Source organism: Vicia villosa, unplaced genomic scaffold (assembly GCF_029867415.1).
Source record: "Vicia villosa cultivar HV-30 ecotype Madison, WI unplaced genomic scaffold, Vvil1.0 ctg.001083F_1_1, whole genome shotgun sequence".
Taxonomy (NCBI): domain Eukaryota; kingdom Viridiplantae; phylum Streptophyta; class Magnoliopsida; order Fabales; family Fabaceae; genus Vicia; species Vicia villosa.
The window spans coordinates 397,210-408,487 of record NW_026705475.1 but is presented as its reverse complement, the minus strand read 5'-3'; positions in this window follow the sequence as shown (position 1 = coordinate 408,487).

Below are 11,278 nucleotides of genomic sequence, written 5' to 3'. Positions count from 1 at the left end.
ATACTACATACTATATATAGTTTTTCATCCTAATAAACTACATACTACATATACAAGTATCAGATAACTTCAGTTCTAAATATTAATACAACATTACAACTTCAAGACTAAATATTATCAGTACTACATATACACCAAATGCTTCTCTAGAATGAGTGAGAGAGAAATCAGAGAATGAAGTTGAAATGTTGAATAGGAAGGAAGAATGAAGGAATAGTGAGTCACATGACGTGAGTGTACAGTATTGCAATTGGATTGGAAATATAATAAATTAATTATAGAAATTCAAAAGTTTAGTTAAATATGCGGTTCGGTTCGGTTTGGTTCGGTTTTGTGAAATGAAAACCGCAAACCGAACCGAACCGTGCGGTTTGGCCCAAAAATCATCCAAAATCATCCAAAACCATCCAAACCAAACGCGGTTTTTGCGGTTTTTGGTTTGGATTGGTTCGGTTTGCGGTTTTCCTTTTGGATTGGTTCGGATACGATCACCCCTAAATTGTAGTGAAAGAGGTGATATTCAAATATGAAAATATAGAGTATATATAGTGTCTTAACACCCCTAAGAATGAGTATGATTCAATGAAAAGGTGCAAATATTGATACACAAAGTTTGAGATTCGTTCAAATTTGAAACAGAAAGATTTTTGGCTCTGGTTACTCAGGAAATCGATTTACCCATATAGGAAATCAATTTCCAAGAAGCTTTGTGTCCAATTTTTCAAAAAAAGTTTCAGGAAATCGATTTACCCATATAGGAAATCGATTTCCATGTTAAAAAACAGTTCACAAAATCTGTTTCCAAAAACAGGGAATCTGTTTCCAAAAACAGGGAATCTGTTTCTAGTTAAGGAAATCGGTTTCCAAATACAGGAAATCTGTTTCGTGACAGCAAACAAATTTGATTTGAAATTTAGGAAAAGATTGATATTTTAACCAAAAGGACCATGCATGCAAGTAAATATTTAGGAGAATATTAATCACTAAGTTATCAATATAAATTTCATGCTTATACCTCAATAAATCCATATCAATGCTATTCTTTAAAATATAATTCTTGAATTCTTTGATGCTAGATTTCACACATGATGAATTTTGAGTACTTGGTTTGATTAAATGTACTTGAGACTTTTTCCATACTTTTGCCATTATCATTTGATTATTACTTTGTCTTCATCGAAACAAAATAGATGGAGAGTCTTGACTTCACATTCTTCCCCTTTTTGATGATGACAAACCATTAAAATTTGAAGTGCTTGGATCTCTTGAAAAAGTTGAATCTCTTATGCGAATGCTCCCTATATCTTTGATAACTCCCCCTTGATCAAAGCTCTCCCTTGATTCATATAGATTTTGCATCTTTCTTTTGGGCTGCAATAGTTAGAGACAAACATACACATACACATATATATATCTTCTCCCCCTTTGTCATTAGCAAAAAGGATGGGAAACGACTTTTTTAAAAATGTAGAGAAATTTATAAAAATAAAAACAATTTATACCTATGAGTTGTATCTAATGAGTAACTTCATCAAAACATTCATCTTTGGTGAATATGATTTTGAAGCCTTTGTCACAAAGTTGACTTTTGCTTAGAAGATTTTTCTTTAGTCTTTCAACATCAAGTACATCTTCAAATGGATGTGAAAGTTAGTACTCCAAATTTGCCAATGCCAAGAATTATTCCTTTAAGGTATTCCCCATATGAAATAATCCTTGTACTTTTAGAACTAGATTTGAAAGTTAGTTTATGTCTCCCATCAAATGCTTAGAACCACCACTTATCAAAAACACCATAGATTTTAAGTGGTCCTCAAGAAAACCTACAAAACAAATTAAGTTTGATTTGGTACCCAATATGCTTCGGGTCCATCATAATTAGTTCCCTTTTTAACCCACACATAATGTCCATTTCCCACACTAAAGTTTCTAACATAGCAAGCAATAGGTGTATGGCCAACAATACCACAATAAAACAACTAGGTTCAAAACTACTTCTATATCTAGGAGTGTAAGATTTCTTTTTAACAAAACCTTTTATTTTATGATAATAATCAACCTTTTGTGCTTTATCCAATTTTTTCTTGTTGGACTGTTCACTTGCCTTCACAAAGATAGTTTTACTAGTACTTGGTTTGTTAGACTTTAAATAACCAAGACCACTTTTATCATTAGAGAATCTTTGTTGCCTGAGGACACCTTCGAACATAATTTGTCCCTTTTCATACCTTTCAAGAACTCTCTTTAATTGAAAAATTTGAAAAGAAAGTGATTCACAATTTTTGCATACAACATTATGTTTTTTATCACTAATCATCTTTTATTTTTCATCCTCAAAATCTTTTTCCGTTGTCTTAACCTTTTCTTCTAGAGATGAAATTTGTTTGTTTTGAGATGATATTGTTTTGTATAGAATTTTGCATTCATTTAAGAGTTCATTTATGGCACCTTGTGCATCATTATCATAAAGAGAAAATTCATTACTAACCTCATCATCTTCATAATCAGAATGGTGTGAAGCCATCAATGTTAGATTTGCACATTCTTTGCTTTTGGAATCGGAAGATGAACTTACTTCATTATCTTCCCATACTATATGTGCTTTCTTTGACTTTTTATCCTTATTTCTCTTGAAGTATTTATTCTTATTTTCAAGTGTAGGGCATTCAATTTTGACATGTCCTTTTTTCCCCATATTCAAAGCATTTAACCTTCTTTGTCGGTGCTTCCCCTTTAATGATCTCCTTTTTCTTTTCTTTCCTTAAAAATTTTTCAAACTTTTTTATAAACTCCTTATCTTCTTCACTAGTGGATTCTTATTGATTGCTATCATGATGTTTGACTCTCGTCTTTAAAGCAATGTCTTTTGAATCTTTTACTTGAATTTCATGTGTTTCAAGTCTTCCAAGTTCCGTTTCATATTCTTAAAGTTTTCCGAACAATGTTGCAGAAGTTATTCTAGATAGATTCTTCTTCTCGGATATCGCCGTTACTTTCGGTTGTCATTCTCTTGTTAAGGATCTAAGCACTTTGAGATTTTGTTCCTCGGTAGTCAGTTTCTTTCCAAGTGCACTTAAGTGATTTACTAAGTGCGTGAATCTCTTTTGCAAGTCGAGAATAGATTCTATGGGTTGCATTCTAAATAACTTGCATTCTTGACTTAAAGTATTTAATCAGGATCTCTTAACTTCAACGGTTCCTTCATGAGTTTCTATAAGAGTATCCCATATTTCTTTTGTCGTTGTACATGCAGAGACACCGAAAAACTCGTCCATGCTAAGTGCACCTTGAAGAAGATTGAGTGCCTTTTTATCATAGAGGACCTTTTTTCTTATCATCATCATTCCATGAAACTTTAAGCTTTGTTCATTCAACACCATCGACAACAGTTGTAGGAATAAAGGGATCATTTTGGACTGCTTCCCATACTTCTTCTCCTTGTGCTTCTAAGTGAGACTTCATCCGAGTTTTCCAGAAATCAAAGTATTATCCACAAAATAATGGAGGTTTGTTGTTGCTACCACCGTCTCTAAAAACTAGATTTTGATTTGCGGAAGCCATTGGATCTTTTACGAACAAGTTACCTATAACCTACTCTGATGCCAATTGTAAGTTTATTGAGTGCGCCTAAGAGGGGGGGGTGAATTAGGAATTTGAAGATTTATCCAGTTTTAGAAACATGTGTTCTTATTTTTCTAGTTTGGTGCAAGAGTTTAGAAATGTGTTACTTTTTTTTATGGTTATGATTTGTGAAAGCGGTAAATGCGGAAAAGTAAAGAACACAATGATGTATATTGGTTCCTCTTACAGTCCGAGAGTACTCCAGTCCCCTTTCAACATGAAAGAGGTTTTACTATTGTCTGTGACTTGTACAAGACCCACACAAACACCAAGAACAATCCTCTTGGATTTTACTAAGTACACTAAGAGAACAATCCTCCCTTAATGACTCACTTGTTTTCAACAATCCTGGACAACAAGATTTCAACCATCAAGAATAATCCTCTCGGGTTTACTAACTTGATTATGAGAACAATCCTCTCACTAATAAAAAAACCCTTTCTTCCAACAATCCTGGATAGCAAGTCAAGAATAACCAAATATATTTTAGTAGTAATGTTGATGAACATATATCAATCACTATGATTGATCTTCTCTTTCAAGCAAGACAATTTACAAGGATATAATAGTGCTCAAGTGTTTATGTATGAATGAGAAACTTTTCTAAATTGGTATGGAACAATGTGCAGAAAAAGTTTCAATGAAAGTTCAAGTATGAAACGCTTGTATGAAAATATATGACAAAAAAGTGGTAAATTTTAGTGAAAGAGGTGATATTCAAATATGAAAATATAGAGTATATATAGTGTCTTAACACCCATAGGAATGAGTATGATTCAATGAAAAGGTGCAAATATTGATACACAAAGTTTGAGATTCGTTCAAATTTGAAACAGAAAGATTTTTGGCTCTGGTTACTCAAGAAATCGATTTACCCATATAGGAAATCGATTTCCATGAAGCGTTGTGTCCAATTTTTCAAAAACAGTCTCAGGAAATCGATTTACCCATATAGGGAATCGATTTCCATGTTAAAAAACAGTTCAGGGAATCTGTTTCCAAAAACAGGGAATCTGTTTCCAATTCAGGAAATCTGTTTCCAAATAGAGGAAATTTGTTTCCTGACAACAGACAACTTTGATTTGAAATTTAGGAAAAGATTGATATTTTAACCAAAAGGACCATGCATGCAAGTGAATATTTAGGAGAATATTGAGCACTAAGTTATCAATATAAATTGCATGCTTATACCTCAATAAATAAAGATCAATGTTATTCTTCAAAATATAATTCTTGAATTATTTAATGCTAGCTTTCACACATGATGAATTTTGAGTACTTGGTTTGATTAAATGTACTTGAGACTTTTTCCATACTTTTGCCATGATCATTTGATTATTACTTTGTCTTTATTAAAACAAAATAGATGGAGAGTCTTGACTTCATAAGAGAGAGAGAGGACATGAGGAGTTTGTTTAGATAGTTCACCGATCTTCCTCACTACGACTACGTCTTCCCTCAATTCCAATTTGGAATGGAGATATCAATCTTACTATGCAAAAAATTGTTTAAAAGATATGTCAATCAATCAAAACCTACAAACCATATGTTTGATGTTGATCTTTGCACTTCTCTTCCCTTGATTTGATTTTGATCAAGTCACCCCACAAACACCAATTGATTCACTGTCTAGTTCTACTCCTTTACAAGAAACCACCGTTCTTCAAAGCCTTCACTCAGTCGAATCCAAATTGTGAGTTGTTGTTGTCAAATATTACCAATTGATTCACCTTCTAACGCTAATCCTATGCAAGAACCACACGTTCTTCAAAGCTCTTCACTTGATTGAATCCAATTGTGTAAATCTTGTCGAAAACCCCCAATTCCACACTTTGATCTTGGAGTATAAACCCTCACAGTTTTTTCAATGAACCCCTTATGATTCTCTATCCAATCCTAAGTTACAATTAACCTAAATTGAACATTATCAACCAAGTCTAGATGGCACCTAAACAATGAGTGATTATGTATACTTTGTTTGTGTGTAAGCATATATGAGAGGTTGAAGATGATGAGCAATCTTAGTATGTGTTTATAGTTTCATCAAATTGAAAACATGCATGTATGAGATATATATAGTGTCATACCCTAATTTTTGACCCCCCTGAGATGACATATCTTCAGGATTTTCATCAGGTCAAAGCAAGTACCCAGAGCAGTCACTTCTTCATCTGGCATTTAATCGAGGATGTTCAAAGACAAGAAAACTCAGGCAAAGGATCAATCAGTAGAAGGATTAGTCTCTAACATAATCATAGGACTCAAGAGCTTAATTTTCTCACCTATGATTGATTAGACACCCAGTCCTCTGAATACAGATTTACTCAGGTCACCAGACTAGGGTTTTTGAGCCTATCAAGGACTAAAATCAGGGATCACCTTTGGGAAACCCTAAAAAGCCCCAGGGGATCATTCAAAGACATCAATCATCTTCAAATAGCTCATATGACAAGATCCACTAGACATCACACCTCAATTCAAAGTCTACAATCATTATTTTCATATGGTCGACAATTAGGGTTTTTGACCTAATTCACCAGGATAGTTGACTTTTGATCAGAGGCATGGATCCAAAACTCAAGACATGATTCAAGAATCTCTACTACCTCAATATAACCCATTTACATCACTCATTTGAGGAGAAGATCTTAATTCCACACAAAAGTCCAAAGTCTCACTTTATCTGGAAAAAGTCAACTGTATGGGATCACCTTTGACTTTTAAGATTTTTGGTCAAACCATGACTTTCAAAGATCAATATCATCAATATATGGATATTAAAGTCATTTGACCAAAGAAATTCAAGAAGAATCATCAAGGAGCAAAAAGTCGGGAATTAGGGTTTTTGAGGGCATTGTGGGAACTCAAAATTTCACCTACACAACTCAAAAAACTTCCAACATGAAAGTTGTAGATCTTGCAAAATAAAACAACATCTTACATAGGAACTTTTTTCAAAAGATCAACCATTTAAGAGTTTTGGAATTTTGAAGCTTTAGGTTATAAAAACTTAGAAATTTTTCTAAGTGTTTTTAACCTAGTTTTCATCCAACTTTGGGCTCATTTTTCACAAATTTCCCTAATGATTCTGAAGGAACCATAAACTAATGATTTGAAGTAGATGTTTAGGGCTTTCCAAATTGTGTTCAACCTTCTCCAAATTCATTTTGAGCTAAGAGTTATGCTTGTTCAAAGTTGGCCTCATGAAGTGAAATTATAGGTCATGCCTCATTTTTGAACTTTGAAATTTTGTGCACATGACCTCATTTATGGATGCTACACGACCCATACCACATCTGAAAACATGCCATGCATTCATTTTCACCATAGCATAAGAATTGAGGAAGATTCCCAAAACAAGAACATGTGATTATGTAATGATTACATTTGGGAATTTATGGCAAATTGATGAATCACCCAAGGAATCTTCTCACCAACCAATTAGAGCTCATTTCTGTCTCAGAATTGTCCCCTAAGATCAAGCAAAATCGAGGGCTAGGGGATTGATCAAATGGAATCAAAATTCTCATCATTGCATAAGAGATATTTGCAAACTTCCTTCATGGCCAAGAAAACCAAATCAACCTCACTAAGCAAGCTCACTCCTCTGCAACTATACTGAACCATTTGCCTATAAATAGGAGAGCATACCTCAGTAGAAAAACACACCAAAGCAACAGAATTCTTGCTTTATCTTTTCTTTCTTCATACTTAGTTTTTTCAAAGGTCCTTTGGCAAGAAGACTCGGATTCTTCAAACCAAAGCTCTCTCTTTGAAAATAAGTATTCAAACACATTGAGGGAGGCATTTAGAGGTGATCCAAACCTCTGGAACACTTCTGGGCATGGAGAATCATCATCTTCACCTCTCATTTGGAGCACTTGCAGTTGGAGGACCACAGAACAATTCAGGAGGTTCCAAGCAAGGTTAGGCATCCAGGCACGTTCCTCAGATCATAGTGAAGCTGTTCAGATGGCTGCAGCTCATCTGTAACTCCAGATTCATCATCCTCCATGTTCACTTGAAGCTCAAATCGAAGGAGTCGAGTAGAGCGATTCAGAAGGTTTGAGGACACAATAAGCATCCAGTTAGCATCACTGAGTCCCAAGGAAGCTTTTGGGATCATTCATACAAGCCCATGTGCTCTCTATCATCCTCACGACCTCCATTTTCAGAGGTAAGTTTCTGAACTACACCTCTTTAATTTAAGCACTCTTTGTGATAAAGCTCGATTCTATCTTGTTCAGCATCATTAGAGGATTGAAAACCCTCTATCATCATTCATTTATCTTTAAGTATAGCCATTTAATTTGAATTTTAAATTTTAGGGTTCTTCACGTTTTCTGGTAAATTAGTTAGATATAGTTAATATAAATTTATGTTAGTTACATATTCATAATCGTGAGTGAATTTAGAGCAAGTTTCATGTTTACACCTTGGCCATTGGTTGAGATTTGAGAGAATTAGAATTTCAAAAATGTTGGAGCTTGAGGTTGAAGACGAAGATGGAGGGTGGCGCCATTTTCAAATCTGAGGGCCAAGTTTATTTTATTTTGAATGGTTTGTGTTTTACAAACGAATTCATCGTTTGCCCTAGTGGCCTCACATGCGCTCTTAGTCTCCTCATGCCCAAGGTCTGGGGTTCGAATCCCCCTCGCCTCAGACCTTTTGATTTTATTTTCTTTTTTTGCTTCTATACACTTGAACAATATATGAATTGCAATGAAGCCAGCTTACTATCACCACACGCGCGCTGGCTCAGTGGTGTTGGTTTTTGATGTGTGACCTAAAGGGCGTGTGTTCAAACCTTGGAGGAGACAAAATCATTTTTTTTACCACTAATTTCCTTCATTTTTTCTCACAACTTCACACAATTAATTCACCTATCAAATTAAATCATTTTCACCTCATTTTTCACACACTTGCTATTTAATATATCTATTTTGTGAATAATCAAAAAAATCATAAAAATATTATTTATTTCATATATTTTTATTAGGTTTAAAATAGTATGTTTTAAGTATTTTCTTAAATACTTTGAAAATATATTTTCATTTTGTTTTAACCTAAATTACTTTGTGAATAATTTTATGATAAAACCCTAATTATTTAGGTCTTAATTAGGTATAGATTTCATCTTTGCCTTAATTAAGTTGACTTTTGTCAAATTGCAAAACTGTTTTCAATCTCTGATTAAGCAGACGATTAAGGTTTTCAAACAACAAAACCTTATATCATTTCAATCTTTTTTCCAACTGTTTTTATAACAGTAAATCATTTTCAAATGGGCCTCTAATAGAGTATAAGTCCCAACACCTTCTTTCTTTTCATAGTTTGTTTTTCAAAACTGTATTTTCAAAATCTTCTTTCTGTTTTCAAAACATTCTTCTGGTATTTGAAGGGCATTATTCCCGGTGAAACTCTTCAGATACCTATGTGACCTATGTCCATCTTCACTTCTTCTGTTTTCAAAAACCATTAACTGTTTACCATATATATATTCAACTGTTATCCATCAATTGCTGGTAAGGCTTTGTACATACTTCTTCAAAGGCCTCCACTCCATCCAGGTTAGGCTTTACAAGCTTTCAATTTACAGTCTTTATTTAAATTACTGTCAAATATAAACTGTGCATATATTAGTTTAGAACTACGTGTGAGTGTAAACCCTAGGACAGTTAAACTATATATATATTATAGGAATATGACCAAGGATTGAGAATGTCTTCCCGGTGAAGGCTCTTTCCTAATTAGAGATCTGTAGTTCAAACCCCCAAGATGAATTATTCCCGGTGAAACATCTTGGCAAAAACCTTAGAATCCAAAAATAGGACACATCCACCCAAAGAGGAATTATTCCCGGTGAAACCTCTTACCCATTTGCTTAGAGCCAAAATAAGTTCAAAACTACATAGCTTTCTCTTGTGCTATAACAAGGACCCTCGATGACCCTCGATTAGCTTCCTCTTGGGCTTTGTACAAGGACCCACAGGCTTCTTAAAAGCATTTCCAGCTTCCTCTTGAGCTTGTATACAAGGACCCACCAGGTTTCTTATAAACATAGGAACAGGTCTTTAGTCACCTTTTAACCTACCCTGGTGAGTTTCTTCCAATTAAAACCAGACTTTAAACAAGCTAAGTTTGTCTCAATTTTACATTGAGTACACCTTTTGGAATGAGAGACATGGACAGTCTCTGTCACCCTTATCTTCATCAATCTTCCTTAGCAGAGTCTAGGATCCATGTTTGCTTATCCTCAGCAAGAGTCAGCCTTCATCTTGGGCTTTAAACAAGAAGTCTCCACTAGATAATCTTTCTGCCAATCATTTTAACAAAACCCCTGGAAAGGGTTAGCCTCCAAATCATTCTTTCATTTTAACAAAAACCCCTGGAAAGGGTTAGCCTCCAAAATCACTTCTTCAAAAAACAAAGATTCATTTCTCTTAGGAGATAATTTCCCCAAAAGAGTCAAAACCCCTGTAAAGGGTTAGCCTCCAAATTCAGTCAATAAACAGTCAAAATCCCTGGAAAGGGTTAGCTTCCAAAAAAAATCATTCTTTTCAAAAGACAAATTCTCCAGCTGAGTCAAAATCCCTGGAAAGGGTTAGCTTCCAAAAATCAGTCTTTTAATACATAAACTCCTTCAGTAGAGTCAAAACCAACAAAAACAGTTAGCCTCAACCTTGGGCTTCATACAAGGCACCAAAAAACAATAAATTCCCCTGTTAATAGTAAGCCTCAACCTTGGGCATTGTACAAGGCAGATAATAGAGTCTCCCCCAGTGAGTCCTTCATTGTTCAGTAGCCACAACCTTGGGCTTTGTACAAGGCAGATAAACCATATTTCATGTGTCAAAGATTCCTAACATCTAGGATCTTTTCCCATAGAGTCATCCATACTCAGTTTATTTAAGAGTCCGCCACAACCTTGGGCTTCATACAAGGCAGAAAATAATATTTCCCCTAGCTAGAGTCAGCCTCGATTCTGGGCTTTGTACAGAACACCAAATAAAACCCATCAAAATAGATTTTCCTAAGTAGAGTCAGCCTCAATTCTGGGCTTTGTACAGAACATAAAAATCCCTTGTAATTAATCCCCAGTGGAGTTTTCTCCCAGAGTCATAATAATAATCAATCAATCAAAAAGCCTCAAGCTTGGGCCTCATGCAAGCCAGTTAAAAAATCAAATCTTTTATACAGTAGATAGACATAGCTTATCTCTATAGAGAGATCTTTCTTCTATCTCATCACATTCAAACAAACATTACATTTCATTTCAATTTCAATCAAGTCTCCCATTTAGGATTTTGAAAGGCATGAGCTGGCAGTAAAACCCAGACATGTGGTAACTTTCCCTAATTTGGATGAGCATCTTTCTTTCATTTAAGAGGCATTTGACTGGTATACTTGCACATACACAAGTAAGGTCCCCCTCTTGAATGAAATGAATTCAGTTATTCTGTCACTCCTTTAATGTTTGTGGTGGAATAGTAGAAATACCTCTATGTAAAGATGATTTCATGCCTCTTTACTGTAAACAGAGATTTAATTCAAGCTTCAACCTTGAGCTTCAAGCAAGGCACCAAAAATAATTAATAATTAATTAGTTCCCCGAACTACATTAAGCTCTGACTTCCATTAGGGATATGTAGGCATG